The following is a 15,097-nucleotide window of genomic DNA, read 5'->3' as shown; positions in this document are numbered from 1 at the left end:
TATTGATAGGGCAACTGGGTACCTACAGGATCATAGCCCTCCAATGATCAGTTTCATTGATCCAATGGGTATTTCCACACAAGGCGCACCTTGTGCATTAGCTCACACTTTCAACTAACTGGGGTCGTTTCTGATTAGACAGAACATAACAGTAGCCCTTAAAATGAGTTTATCTTCACTAAAGTAACATTACAAATTCTGCAATAGTTTGTAAGCTGCAGTTGTCAACTCTGTAAAATAGCTCAAACTATGTCAATATCTACATTCAGCAGGAACTTTTAGGCAAAGTAATTACAGTTAAACCTATATTTTGCAGTAACATCAAACCAGTTTCTTTGTTTACAAGTGAAAGGAAAAATCACTTCAATACTATGTCACCTTGTAGGTTTACATAATGTTACACTGACACTTCATCCTTGATTATTTCTGTTCAGCCTCTGGTTACACATCCTTAGATTTCTGGCAAAGCAATAGCTTTATAACCAGCTGGTTTATTTTATGCAGAAGATTTAAAAACCTACTTGGAAAAAAACATAGTGGTTAGTTCAATGAGTTATTAATTCTTCGTGTTATGTGCCTCTTGCAAACCAATCCTTTGTGCATTTAGCTGAAAGTGCTGAGTTTAATAGGAATTAATCCTGTGTGTGCACAGAACAGAAGGAACTACCTTACATAATATTTTGACAAATGTAGGTTTCCAAAGCTGTGATAGCCAAGATAACATAAGTAAAGACTCCAGTAGGGAGAGAATTGGTGCATTTTACTTTATTTAGAATATTTGTATAGCACTCTTTATGCTATATATCCCAGGGTGGCAAACACTAACAAGTGTTGGGACACCCTCCCAAGATAAATCCTTCATTTCAACTCTCAGTGGCAAATTCCCCCTCCTAAGAGATCCAGGGCATTTGTGGGCAGGTAGTGGATTTCATGAGGCAGGGGGTGCCTAACTTCCTAACCTCCCAATAGCTGAGTTTCTACTGCTTACCAGGGAAAGGCTGTTGAACTACAATGTCATTGGCAGGAGCATCAGATTGCACCACTACAGAAAATGTCCTGAATACAGTGGTACCTTGGGTTACAGACGCTTCAGGTTACAGACTCCGCTAACCCAGAAATAGTACCACGGGTTAAGAACTTTGCTTCAGGATGAGAACAGAAACCGCGTGCCGCGGCGTGGCAGCAGTGGGAGGCCCCATTAGCTAAAGTGGTGCTTCAGGTAAGAACAGTTTCAGGTTAAAAACAGACCTCTGGAACGAATTAAGTACGTAACCAGTGGTACCACTGTATTTATATACCAAATATTCAGAGGTGGCTCACAGGGAAAGGTGGCCCCTTGATGTTAACTTGATTCCTGGCCTACCTGGGACCAAGCAGTCTCTAAGGTAACTTAGTCCTCAATCTTGTATCTTAGTCTTTTTCAGGGAGTAAGCCCCAATGAACCCAATGGGATTTACTTCTGAGTATTGCAGCCTAATTATACAATATTTGCACAGTAAATGCTATTGAATTCAGTGGGACTAACATTTGAGTAAACCCTAACCTGAACAGGACTGCACCTGAACTCAAAAGCAAATAGAAAACCAATGGAGCTGACATACAACAGGAGTTATATGTTCAGATCTTCAAGCATCAAACAAAATCTAGACTACCACATGTAGCCTAAATACATTTACCGGTATGTATTTGGTTTTATTTAGTACTAATAGATTTCTAAAACACCTTTCTGAACACTGCTGCCATCACAAGGCAGTGTACAAAATTCCTGAATAAATACACAAATAAATATATATTTAAAACTATATAAAATAATAAAATTAAAACCACATTTTACCAACTAAAAATGAACAGTTCCACTTAATCCAGAGCACATCAATTAATGAATTGGCATGTTACACCAACTGCACCTTCCAGACTCTGTTCAAAGGCATTCAATTGTTACAATAATCCAGTCTGGATGTAACTGATGCATGGATGACTGAGGACAAGTCCACCCTCTGCAGGAAAGCCTAGAGGTAGTTTATCAGCCAAAACTGATAAAAGGCACTCCTAGCCACATGCAGGGGAAGTAATGGATCAAGGAAGTATCCCCAAGTTTGCAAAGTTTGCAGCTGTTCCTTTAAGGGGATGCTCCACCATCCATAAAAGGTTGAACCAACTCTCCTAGAGTTCTTTACTGATAATGACTCTATCACCTCTTTGTTAAGTTTCAGATTATTTCCCACTCCCCATCCATTCCTAACCTGGCTCCAGACAGCAGTTTATCACTTCCACTGCCTCCATGGAATCAGACAATGGGAATGAGAAGTAGAGTTGGATGACAACTGCAGACTGGTAACATTTCACTCCAACCCTCCAGATAACCTAACCTAGCAGTTCCATATCTAAAAAGCACATTGCACAAGACAGAACCATGTCCGATCCCAAAAGCCATGAGATAGAGCATCAGTCTCCAAGCACCACCTTCTGAGTTTAGTCTTGAAATAGGAACTGAACCACAAATCAGTGGAACCATGTGTACCAATCCTAATGAGATTGTCAATACTCTGATGGTCTCAGTTGGGTCAGATGGTTGATACTAAAAAACCTCTGAAGACAAAGTGGAAGTACTGAGAACCTTGGGAGGAAGTGATCGTGTCCTCTTGGGTTTCATGATATAGAGGGAAGGGAAAGCTGAATTCCCAGTCAGCATACTGGGCTCCATTGAAAACGGCTTCTCCATGCGAACCAGGAAATGACCTTTCCAGACTATGGAATGACTCTTTTCCCCCTATATCTTCACTTGTGATCTCCTTGGTGACACAGATGCCTTTAAGGCAGTTGAATGCACATGCATACTCTGTCTCCCTCCCTTCCACACCCTCCTCATGGCCCCGGGCTCTGGCAACCTATGCTATGCCACTGGTTAGCTGACAACAACAGTATGTTCATTGTAGATTAAAAAGGCATTTTTAATCAGAACTATCCTTTGCCAAGGTTTTCAGTGGCTGGGATATAAAAGAGCCCCTTGCACACAGTCAACATCTTCCAGCCCCCTATGGATTTCTGAATGCTGTCCCTGATGCTGTATCAGAAGCTGCTTTGGAGGATTCTCATGACTTTCTGGTGGAGCAGCTCTTGGTCACAGTGGGTAACCTCCACTGTCAAAGATAGTATACTTCTGAATATCAATTGCTAGGAATCACAAGTGCGGCAGCTAGACTGATGACTGGGAGTGGCCGCCGGGACCACATAACACTGGTCCTGAGAGATCTGCATTGGCTCCCAGTACATTTCCGAGCATAATTCAAAGTGTTGGTGCTGACCTTTAAAGCCCTAAATGGCCTCGGTCCTGTATACCCAAAGGAGCGTCTCCACCCCCACCGTTCAGCCCGGACACTGAGATCCAGCGCCAAGGGCCTTTTGGTGGTTCCCTCATTGTGAGAAGTGAGGTTACAGGGAACCAGACAGAGGGCCTTCTCGGTAGTGGTGCCCGCCCTGTGGAACGCCCTCCCTTCTGATGTGAAGGAAATAAGCAGCTATCTTATCTTTAAAAGACATCTGAAGGCAGACCTGTTTAGGGAAATTTTTAATATTTAATGCTGTATTGTTTTTAACACTCAATTGGAAGCTGCCCAGAGTGGCTGTGGAATAATAAAATTATTATTATTATTATTATTATTATTATTATTATTATTATTATTATTATTATTATATTTGGGTCCTGCTTGTGGGTTTCCTATAGGTATCTAGTTGAATACAGTGAGAACAGGATACTGAACTAGATGGGCTTTTGGTCTGTTCTACTGAGGTGTTCTTATGTTCTTAAGGAAGGTATAATGTGGGCAGTACTGGACACAACCCAACAGAAGCCAAGGCTATGTAGACACCCTTGAACTGAAGTCATTACATAGAAACTCTTATTCACATCAAGGAAATATGCTCCTAAGAAATGACTAGTGAATTGTGCTGTTGGTTCTAAACTATTTCCATGCTTCTGTTCTTTGAAATATCTTTAAAAATGTCATCTCAAAGGAGGAATTATTTTCTTGTCTAAAGTTTATTAGCTATCCTCAAGAAGTTCACTTGAGCTGAGAAGCTGCAACAATATTTATTCTAATTGGTGCATTAATTGGCCAATCAGTTAAAAACGAGGCAGTTTAAGAGACTTGAAAGCCTCTTAGCTGTTGACAGCTATAACGTTAATGCTTACATTTTTCAATTACTAAAAATAAAACAGGAAGGAAACATACAAAATCAAGATTTCACCCTTAGCAAATAAACTATTGATATGAACAAATAAATACCACTTTAACATATGCATCCAATATTAACAACCCTAATAAAACTGTTTATTAGAGGAATAAGTTCCTACACTGAAAGATACTTACAGTTATATACGTATAGCATGGGGAGATAGACAAAGAAAGAGAATACTTCATACGAATGCACATTGAATTAATTGTGCTCATTTATTCCATAACAAGTGTATGGGCATGCTTTGCCTTAACATTTGTCAAATGGAATATTTTATTTTATTTTATTTAAATCCCTGCTTAGATTAGGAAAATACTTGTCACATTATTTACACAAATAATACAACTGAGATCATGGGGAATTATATCAAATGTTGTTTTTGATGAAGATATAAAACATTTTATCATTTCCGGACCAGGCACCGCACTCCAAGGTATATCCATCTATGGTGCAATGGTAACAGGACTTCTATCCTAATATACAGGCTCAACAGAAATATTTATTCATTAAAAAATATATATCTTCTACATTAAAAAAAAATCATGCAAGTTTTCCATGTTAGATATTAATTTTGCTCCTCAAAGATGTTACTGAAAACCATAGTATATTGTGCTGAATTATAGCCAATGTCCACATGCATTGCTCTCTTAGACCCCAAACCCAAAACTTCACGGTACAGCAGCCCTAATAGTACTGTGCATGGCGACCTTCACATTCACTCACAGGGTGCATGGTATAGATGCTGGACCCAGAGGCAGGTGCCATGACACAGACATGGAAATCCCACCCCTAACACATCCATTTACTACAGTCACTTTCCAGGTACAGATGCTGGCCTGATCTGACCCCTTGCTGTTTTAGATGGTTTTATCATCTTCCTGATTTTGGATTACATGTTGGCTTATATTACACAGTACTTTGGGCATTATATTGAAAAGCAAGATTAAAAAGCTCAATATGAGCAAACAGCAAGTACCTCAGTGAGTAAAGGAATAAGGAATAAGGAGGAGATGGAGACATCTTTCATTCCTTCCCTATCTCCCTGTCTATTATTCCTGCCATTTTGTCAGGGGCAGAGCAAAGTCAAGAGAGCTTTCCAGAAGGGTGGAACCCCTTATTATAAAAAGATTAATGCTTTCTTTTACTTTGCGATAAAAATCACATTTTAAACATAAATATTAGTTTTTTTAAAAAAGTAAACTAGTGCTTGATTATTGTTTTTTTAGAGTGCAAAGGTGTTGTCAGGAGATGGGCATGGGTGATTTCACTTTTACAAGAACTGCAAATAATAACATCTTATCATCTCCCCCGCCCCAGTTAATTCTTCTTCCCCAGCAGGCATATCTGCTTGACTGAAAAACAGAGAAGTCCAGGATTCCCCATTACAGCTCCTTTTGATGGGCATTTAATATATTGCCTTTACTTAAAAGAGCTGAACTGCTCCTTCAAAATATTTAGAATAACCTTCTTTCTCTCAACTCAGAAATACAAGCATGCCCTGTATATAAAGAAGTGAAGTGCTAGAGTCTAGAGATGTGAAAAGCTCAGAAAAAATGAATTTATTTGCAGTAAACACATAGGCTTGTATCCAATGCTAGTCCTACTTAGAGTAGATGCATTGAAATTAATGGGTGACTAGCTTAGGTCCATTGATTTCAATGAGTCTGAGTAGAACTTGGCTGGGATCCGTGTTAAATGGTTTGGAGATGTGCAACTTCCCTTCACACTTTGTCTCTTTACCATAGCAAACACAGTATGTACCAATGATTACCGTATTTTTCGCCCCATAAGACGCACCGGCCCATAAGACGCACCTAGATTTTAGGGGGGGAAATAAAGGAAAAAAATTTTATTTCCCCCCCAGGTGCGCTGCGCTACACCAGGAGCTTGGGGCGTGCGGAGCTCAGCGCGCCCCAAGCTTCTGCGTGCCGGCAAGGTCTCCGCTAGCGTGGGAGAGCCGGGCGCCTCTCCCAGGGCTAGCGGACCCCTGCGCTAATCCAGAAGCTTGGGGCAAGCTGAGGTCAGCGCGCCCCAAGCTTCTGCATGCCGGCAAGCAGTCCGCTGCCGCCCCAAGCCTCCCGCACCCGGCAGGAGGTCCCACTGGGTGCGCGAGGCTTGGGGCGGCAGCGGACTGCTTGCGCGCCCCTAGAAGCTTGGGGCGTGCTGAGCTCAGCGCGCGCCAAGCTTCTGCATCCCGGCAAGCAGTCCGCTGCCGCCCCAAGCCTCCCGCACCCGGCAGGAGGTCCCGCTGGGTGCGCGAGGCTTGGGGCGGCAGCGGACTGCTTGCGCGCCCCTAGAAGCTTGGGGCGTGCTGAGCTCAGCGCGCGCCAAGCTTCTGCATCCCGGCAAGCAGTCCGCTGCCGCCCCAAGCCTCCCGCACCCGGCAGGAGGTCCCGCTGGGTGCGCGAGGCTTGGGGCGGCAGCGGACTGCTTGCGCGCACCTAGAAGCTTGGGGCTTGCTGAGCTCAGCGCGCCCCAAGCTTCTAGGTGCGCGCAAGCAGTCCGCTGCCGCCCCAAGCCTCGCGCACCCGGTGGGACCTCCTGTCGGGTGCGCGAGGCTTGCAGACACTCGCCGGAAGCAGGGGGAGCCCTCCAGAGGGCTCCCCGTGCTTCGGGCGACAGGCTGCCGCCCCAAGCCTCGCGCACCCGGTGGGACCTCCTGCCGGGCGCGCGAGGCTTGCAGGCATTCGCCCCATAAGACGCACCCCGATTTCCCCTTCATTTTTGGAGGGGAAAAAGTGCGTCTTATGGGGCGAAAAATACGGTACTACATGAAGTGTAAAAGTAGCTGCTAGTCTTTGTTTCAGAGCCTTATTAGCATCCCTGCTCATGCCCTACCATCTCCACTTCCTATTCCATTATTAAATATTCAAATTACCACAATAATTGTTGTGAAACATCTGTGCATGAATGCTCTCCCAATTTTTTTCTATGTGAAGACTCAACCACCTATCGGAACCAAAATGTGTAACTGGACCACTTTAATTACATTTGCAAATATGCATAATTTATTAATTGGAATGTAGGCTCCTTTGAGGTACAAATGACAACTTTAGGAGGGCAATTTAGCTTAGGGAAATTGTGTAGGGTTGAACAGTCCCTTACAAGCATCGCTAGACCTATCAAGACCGCCAGGATGTGTGTTTTAAAATGAAATAACCCCATATCACATGTGACTTTATTCGTAGGTTACATCCACACCATACATTTAAAGCACTATTATACCACTTTCATCTCCTGCCAACCTAGCAGTTCAAAAGCACATCAAAGTGCAAGTAGATAAATAGGTACCGCTTCAGCGGGAAGGTAAACGGTGTTTCCGTGCGCTGCTCTGGTTCGCCAGAAGTGGCTTAGTCATGCTGGCCACGTGACCCGGAAGCTGTATGTCGGCTCCCTCAGCCAATAAAGCGAGATGAGTGCCGCAACCCCAGAGCCGTCCATGACTGGACCTAACGGTCAGGGGTCCCTTTACCTTTATACCACTTTCACAGTCATGATTTCCCCCAACAAGCTATGGGAACTGTAGTTTGTTAAGGGTGTTGATGACTGTTAGGAGACTCCTCACAGTTCAATCTTAATTCTTTCCCTTCACCACTGATCATTCCTCCAAACAGGGGCAATTGCATTCTCCCTTGGCTAAGCCTACAGTACCCACATGCTGGGGCCAAAAGTGGGGTGCGGCCAACCCACACGCTCATGTGCACAGTCTCATCCATGCACACACACAGGACACAAAGCCCCCTTCACATCTTATCCATGCAGATTATTCAAAGGGGGATTATCGCCCCCACCAACTCATCAAATTATCAACCTGATGATTGGCAAGGGATGATTTGCATACCCACCATGTGTCTATTACTGACAAATGGGGGGGGGGAGGAAAAAATTGGTTGGGGCTGACACTCCTGCCCTAAACCGTGTCCATGGCAAAGGTACTTTTTTAAAAAAGTGATATTCCACAATGGATCTGGGCCCATATTTCAATAGGTACCAGTTTATATTATCAGATGCATTGTCCCTATGTTGGATAAGTCAACGGCAGTATTAGGGGCATCATAAGACACCCTAATAGAGAATGCAGTGCCCATGACATTTCAAGTACATTTTCTACTCCTTGCTTTAAAAAAAGAGTATCAGCTAGCACCGAGGCAGCATATTGGCTGTGTTGACAAAACACATCAAAATGCTAAAAGAAAGGGATCTACGAAGTCCTCTTTACCAGAGCATGCTTAATATTCCTGAGATGGCACCTCTCCACATTACTGATAATGGATGGACAACATGTTTTGGTATGTTCGTACCACACAGAGCACTAATTGTATTCATGGAGTAAAACACGCATCAGGGTTTTCTTTGGCCAATGGACTGAGAACAAGAACCCTTACTTACATGGTTACTCAGTTAAATAATAATTTGATGGTTAACTCATTATGGAACGGCTTCTATAAAAATGCTACAGTACATCTATTCTGGGATTGTAGGGTTCCGGCAGAATTCTCTGTGATTTGTTTATGATGTAGTGATGATTGACTCTGTCACTTACTAATAAATGGTAAATAAAAAAAAAGTAACCTATGGTATTAAAGTACTACATTAGCTACATCGCGATTAAATTACAGTAACATCACCAGCTATAAACCTTTATAGAATCTTCTCAACCGTGCAGTAATTCTCCTAACTATACGATTATGTAGAGCACAAATATTTCTTTGTAAGTCCGAAGCAATACATCAGGGGAGCATTTACTGCTAAAGCTAGATTGAGAGTAAATGCATCTTGGGTTGCTATGAATAAAAGCTCTAGCTTCTCATTACTTTATGACAAGACACAGAAATTCACTTTACTTTTCATTTAAGCTTTTCTGCTCCAGTTTATAGATGTATGCCTTCACGCTTTTATTCCCTTCTCGCTTCAGCCGTACGTAATAAATGATTATAAATTTTCACATTTGACCACCTCTCTGCTAGTCTCATGCTTAATGCACAAAGTTAGGAAGCTGCAGGTAAAAATTTCACAAACACTTTTATTTATGATGTTGTCCTTGGTAACGGAAATTTCAATGTACTGAAATGAAAAGTATGATTAAAAGGATACGACGACCTGACAAGGATAGTAGAGGGCAGCCTTCTATTTCCCACAGAAAATATATAATACTTTTTTGACATCAATTTCATAGAGAATAGACATGGGCTATTCATGAAAAAAAAAAAGACACAAACATGTTTCTGACTTCGGCGCTCTTGTCCTTTAAATGAAACTTCTGCCAAAGTGCATCAAGACTGAATTAATGTCCTTTAGATGTGGAAATTATTCAGTTGGAATCATAACTAATTTTCAATAAGCATAACTGGCAAAACAATATAAGATAAATCGTGAAAAGCTACTCAGGCCTTAAAAATCAATTTATTTAAAATTCAAAATAATTCAAGTCTTTTTTACACCACACACTTGGTTTTAGGTGCTTAATAAATTTAATTATTTATTGTTGCTGTTATAAAAAATAAGAAATAACTGCCACTAGATTATATCTATTTTATTTTTTATTTACTATTTACAGAAATATCTGCCGAAATTAAAACAAACCTGCTTCTCTCTCTATATGTATTATTATAATTTTAATTTTATTCATAGGTTTTACGATTATTCATTATTTCTTTCTGACCACAACAGGTTCAAGGCAGCTCACAATAAACTCCATATAAGGAAAAATAATTGTTTTTATAAAAAGACAGTTTTTAAGTAAAATGAACAGAAAAAACAATATATACAATCAGCCTTCCTGAGGGTTCTTTAATCATTTATGCAATGTTTGTGCAATATCATTGTCAAAGTTTCACATTTCTAGTCTAGTGTTTCTTGTTGTCCATCATCCCTTTGTGAATGTGGTGTTAGGGTGGATTTGAAGATATCTTTACCATGCCAAACTTTGTGCATGGTTCCTTCCCATGCCTACAGATGCATAAACAAAGGGGTCACCTTTAGTCATTTCCTTCCAGTAAGAGAGAGATAAACATCACTGCTGCTGCAAGGCAGCCACCACTTTTGGTATCTATATTGTATTGTTCTCAGGCTCTGATTAGCTGAGCTGATTCAATTGACTTGCTCCAAGACCTTAAGAGTTTGCAGTTCGGCTTTTGTGAGAGAAAAGAATGTTGTCAGTTTGGGTGGGATCAAAACTTCATGCAGAGGCAGTCTGGGAAAATGGGAAAAACTGGGGGAGAAATGTCCTGAAAGCGGGCAGAGACAATGAGGCTGAAGGAAATAAATATGCTGAGAACAGAACTGACTGTGAAAGAGGAATATTTAAGGTAGGTGGCTGGAGAATAAGAGGCAGAAAAGACATGGAAGTGAAGGAGGGTCGGTGAGGGAAGTCGGCAAGGGAAGCTGGTAGACCCGGCCCTACTATTAGGTAGAGTCAGGCCTCAAGAAGCAGACTGAAGTGTTGAGAGAACAGAGTCGTGTCTTGAATCCCCAGCTAACCTTTTGCCCTCAAATATGGTCGAACAGTGTTCTGTTGCTAGTGCTGAAGTCAGATTTAACTACCGGTCCAGTCCGCTTCTGTAGGTGGAAGTAGGGTGAGGGGCACCATCTTGTCCTTTGCCTCAGGCGGCAGAACGTATTGGCCCGGCCCTGCAGGCTGGTCAGGAGGCATAAACCCTATACTCAAAACGAGCAGCTAATATCCAACTCTGGGCCCATCTGCGCTTTCCCAACACTTTAAACCAGTCATGGCTTCAGTCAAAAGAATCCTGGGAACCGTAGTTTGTAAAGGGTGCTAAGAGAGTTGTTAGAAGACCCCCTATTTCCCTCAAGAAGCTTTCATTCTCAGAGTGGTTTAACAGCCTCTTTCCTCAGGAAAACTCTGGTAATTGTCGCTCTGTGAGGGGAATAGGGGTCTTTTGGTAATTCTCAGCACACTTAACAAACTACAGTTCCCAGAAATGACAGTTCACAGTGATATGGTGCTGCTTTCGGTGTGTAGTGCAGATGGAGCCTCAATCATTCAGAAGACCCAATGCTAGTAATGATCACTAACAAATATATTAATTTCAATGGGTTTACTCTATAACTAAATCAGATACCACCCTGTGTTTAGTGGGGGAGGAGCTCAGGATAATATATAGGCTCGTAGCCAGAAATTTTGTTGTGAGGTGGCTAATTGGGGCAGTGGATCGCTGAATAATAGCACCATCAAAATCTTGTCATTACCCATTTATTTGTATCCCACTTTTCCACAAGATGGTTTGCCAAAGGCAGCTCACAATGTATAAAATGAACAGCAACAAATATAAGAAAAATAGGACCAATTTCGCATGAGTAAATGTATAATAAAGAAAATCAGCTCTGAATAAAACAATGCAAATAAATTGACCCAACAAATAAATTGACCTCAGCCAACTGCTGAAAAGTGTCAGGAGCCTGAAGTCTAAGATAGAAATAAAAAATATTTATTTTATGCTCTCTATAGAAATATATGAGGCCAAATAGATCTCCATTCTACAAAGGCAACGTGGGATTCTCCACAGTTTACTTACATACATGGCCTGGCAATCACACCTCTCAATTTGAGGCATCCTTCCTCCCAGTTTTCACCTTGATCTCTTCTCTTACTCCCTTCCACATCTTTCACTTGGGAAGGTAAAGATTTCCACTCCTCCTTTAATTCCCACAGACGCTCACATATTTTTATCAACCAGAATATAAAGCAAATCTCTCTCTCTTTTCTTGCTGTCTCATAAACATAGATAGGCCAATATGTTCAAAATGATTAAATTGCATTAGTTCTTGGCAAGCAATTAGGCTGAATGGGAGTCAGGCTATATCCCTGATATAGGCCCATTGTTAAATACTTCTGCACAGTGGCCTACGTGCACTGGGATGCACACAAAATACAGACCGCTGTTTGGCAAAAAAAAGGCACAATCCTGATCTCCCCTCTATTCTGCCTCATTTGTCCCCCGTTTGACAAATGGTAGGGTAGCTAAAGGAAGCAGTTTCTAGGTTTAGTAACAGTGAATCCTGCTGGTTGCAGTTTTTCCTCTCACTGCAGCAGACCCAGCTCCCTATCCTCCAACATTTCTCTGATGAAAATAGAGACACCCCAATCCATAATGATAATTTTACTATTTATACCACACACACCTTACTGGGTTGCCCCAGGCACTCTGGGCAGCTTCTAACAAATATAAAAAATATAATTAAACATTAAACATTTTTTTAAAAAAAAAACTTCCCTATACAGTACAGGATTGCCTTCAGGCAGCTCAGGGGTCGGATAACTCCATACCCTCCAACATTTCTCCAATGAAAATAAAGACATCCTAAGGAAAAGTGGGACATTCCACACAGAATAGGAAACTGGGACAGCTTCTCTAAATCAAGGATGTCCTTGGAAAGTAGCGACACTTGAAAGGTCTGCAACTTTGTTTGTTGTAGAGGGCTTTGCTGTACCCTGGTGTGCTCCCAGCAGGCTTACCTGATGCCAACTGCAGCAGTGTGCCAGAAGACTGAGACTTGTTGCCATTTTAATTTCTCACTGTGGCCATGATATAGCCTTGCTTGGGGCATTGTGGGAAATTTAAAAAGCAGCTATACTGGCAAACTGACTTGGTAAGCCAATTAACAACATGTAATGTGATTATAAAACAATCCAAGGTGTCAATTCAATCCACAGGTGATTGCCCTGAACCACCTGATCTTTGTAATTGAGCTTTTTTTGTATTGCATTTTCCCTCTGAAGTTCTTCTCTTCCAGCATGGCCACCTTAAGGTCTGAGTGGCTGACTTGTTCTTCCATTGGTTTTTTCAATTTTGTCTTTTTATTATTTTGTGCAGAGATTGGCCTGTTTGTCATATGTAGAATGCAGAAAGGCATCGCTGGCAGATGATGGCATATATCACATTAGAAGATGAACAAAAGGTAAGCGAGCCTCTGATGTTGTGGATGACAGTATCCTTCTGAGCATATGCAGAGCACTCATCCAGTATTTGTGGGCTGGGTTTTCTTCTCAAGAGGTATGGGCCCCAGCACCTCTTAATCACTTCAGGCAATCTCTATCTCACTGATGCCAGTGTCAAAATATTAATTCTGGATTATTCCCAAGGATTGCATCAGTTCCAGCACATCTCAGCAACGCTTATGTTGCAGAATGCAAGAGGTAAGTAAGAAATATTGTGGAATGTATCTGCTGCTGTCGGATAATGACAATAAGCATGAACGGGGCTTATTATACTATGTATGACCCTAGTTATTATTACCTTGTTAGGGAAATATTTCATGGATCTCTACACTAAATAATTTGCAGTATGCACTTGTGCTTCACGAGCATTATAACCTTCACAAGGGGGAAGCTGCAAATACTTTGTGACAGATTCCATTTGTCGGCTGGCAATTGCAAAACCCTGAAAACATATTATGTCTCATGTCAGCCATAAAAATAACACCACAAATTACAACCTAAACAAAATTATGTAGCAATTATCATTTGGGGGTCCATTCTAATCCATTTCAGATTTACTGTTAACCTGGGTGTTTTTTTCCTTCCCCTCCACCTTTTTTTCTTTTTACACCTAAAGATCTGATATCGGGTCAGGCAATTATAAGCTACTGTGGCCCTTTAAATTGCAACTCTTCGCAATCATTGCTATTATAATACCAGCAATCTGCATTGCTGGGCATTCTGTCTAGTGTCCCAGCCAAAAAGTGTGCTCCTTTCTAAATAAATTTGATTTTTGCAGTTTGAAATTTGACAAGAAATGCTTAAAAAGCCAGCATGTGGGATCAATTATGGAAATTCAGCAAGCACACAGGTTAAAAGTGCAACACCAGAGCTCGCACTCTCTTTTAACTTCCTAATGTCTCTGACCCCCTTTGTACAAAAGTACTTTAATCAACATTATATATATTATATTTTAGTCTCACCATTTAGCAGGCTGTAAAAAATGTTTGCTGGTCAATTATAGACATCAAGTTGATATGCTGCAGGACCATGGGCCGTTTTAAGTTTGCAATTATAGCTGAGAGGGCTTTGGGGAAACCCAGAGAGGGTAAAAACTGATTTCTCCCCCCCTCCCCTCTTTAAAAAGTCTTAAAGTTTGCAAGCAAAAACGATGAATATTAATTAAATAACAACAAACAGAGACAATTATTGGACCGTAATGCAAGGTGGATTTGAATTTAATGCACATGGCATTCTGTCCCAATATTTGCATCCCCTGCCACAGTGTATGCCACTACAACAACCAATAACGACAAAATTGTCCAAATAATGTAATTGCATTAGATAAATTTGAGACCAGATTTCATTTTAAGGCCCTAATACACTGTTGGAACAATGACCTGAATCTGGCTACCGATAACTGGTATGAGACATGGGTCAATGCACATAAGTGCTCTATTTGTAACCATAAAAGCAAGATAATGTATAGGATGCTAAACCACTGCTTTACATTCCCTTCACCCTCTGAGGAAATTGATGGTCCATGTTCATTCAAGGAGGATGAGAAGAGAGTGGTCATTTAGAAACTTGATGCTTGGTCTGGCAACAGGCACTTTTAAAGCTCCCTTTATTTCATGTTCTTTTGAAACTGTGGCTAGAAGTTAGCCGCCACCACTCTCTTGGTGGGGTGGCAGGAGATTACAGGAAGTAAACTCTTCAGCATCAAAATGTGCCTTAGGAAACCTCTCACGTTCCTTACTGGAACACTCTCTGTATGTTGTAAAGTGGTGACCGCTCTATGGTGCTATTAGCCACCATACACGTTTCTTGTATATGTAAAGTTTACTCTTTTATTATTTTATATTTGAGTGCCTAGTTGGCTGGTAGGTTTGTGAAACCATATCATCCTAACTCTTGAATAAT

General features: G+C 41.5%; 2 long non-coding RNA genes across 3 annotated transcripts in view; one reads left to right on the top strand and one right to left on the bottom strand.

Moving 5' to 3' along the window:
- The window catches only part of LOC308587178, a 47,147-nt gene extending 34,357 nt beyond the window's left edge, over positions 1-12,790 (bottom strand). Inside the window, exon 1 of one of the 2 annotated variants that reach the window (XR_014008266.1) lies at positions 12,713-12,790. This is a non-coding gene — a long non-coding RNA (uncharacterized lncRNA). Of the gene's footprint in view, positions 1-11,771; positions 11,875-12,712 lie in introns of those variants that run through there. The other variant, XR_014008267.1, reaches the window with a different exon arrangement.
- LOC308587158 overlaps positions 10,306-15,097 on the top strand; it is a 31,840-nt gene continuing 27,048 nt past the window's right edge. Inside the window, exons 1-2 of the long non-coding RNA XR_014008243.1 lie at positions 10,306-10,544; positions 13,071-13,155. This is a non-coding gene — a long non-coding RNA (uncharacterized lncRNA). The remainder of the gene's footprint in view (positions 10,545-13,070; positions 13,156-15,097) is intronic.

Source organism: Podarcis bocagei, assembly GCF_964188305.1.
Source record: "Podarcis bocagei genome assembly, chromosome: 5".
Lineage (NCBI taxonomy): Eukaryota > Metazoa > Chordata > Lepidosauria > Squamata > Lacertidae > Podarcis > Podarcis bocagei.
Note: the sequence above shows the minus strand (reverse complement) of the source record. Positions and strands in the feature narration are given on the sequence as shown.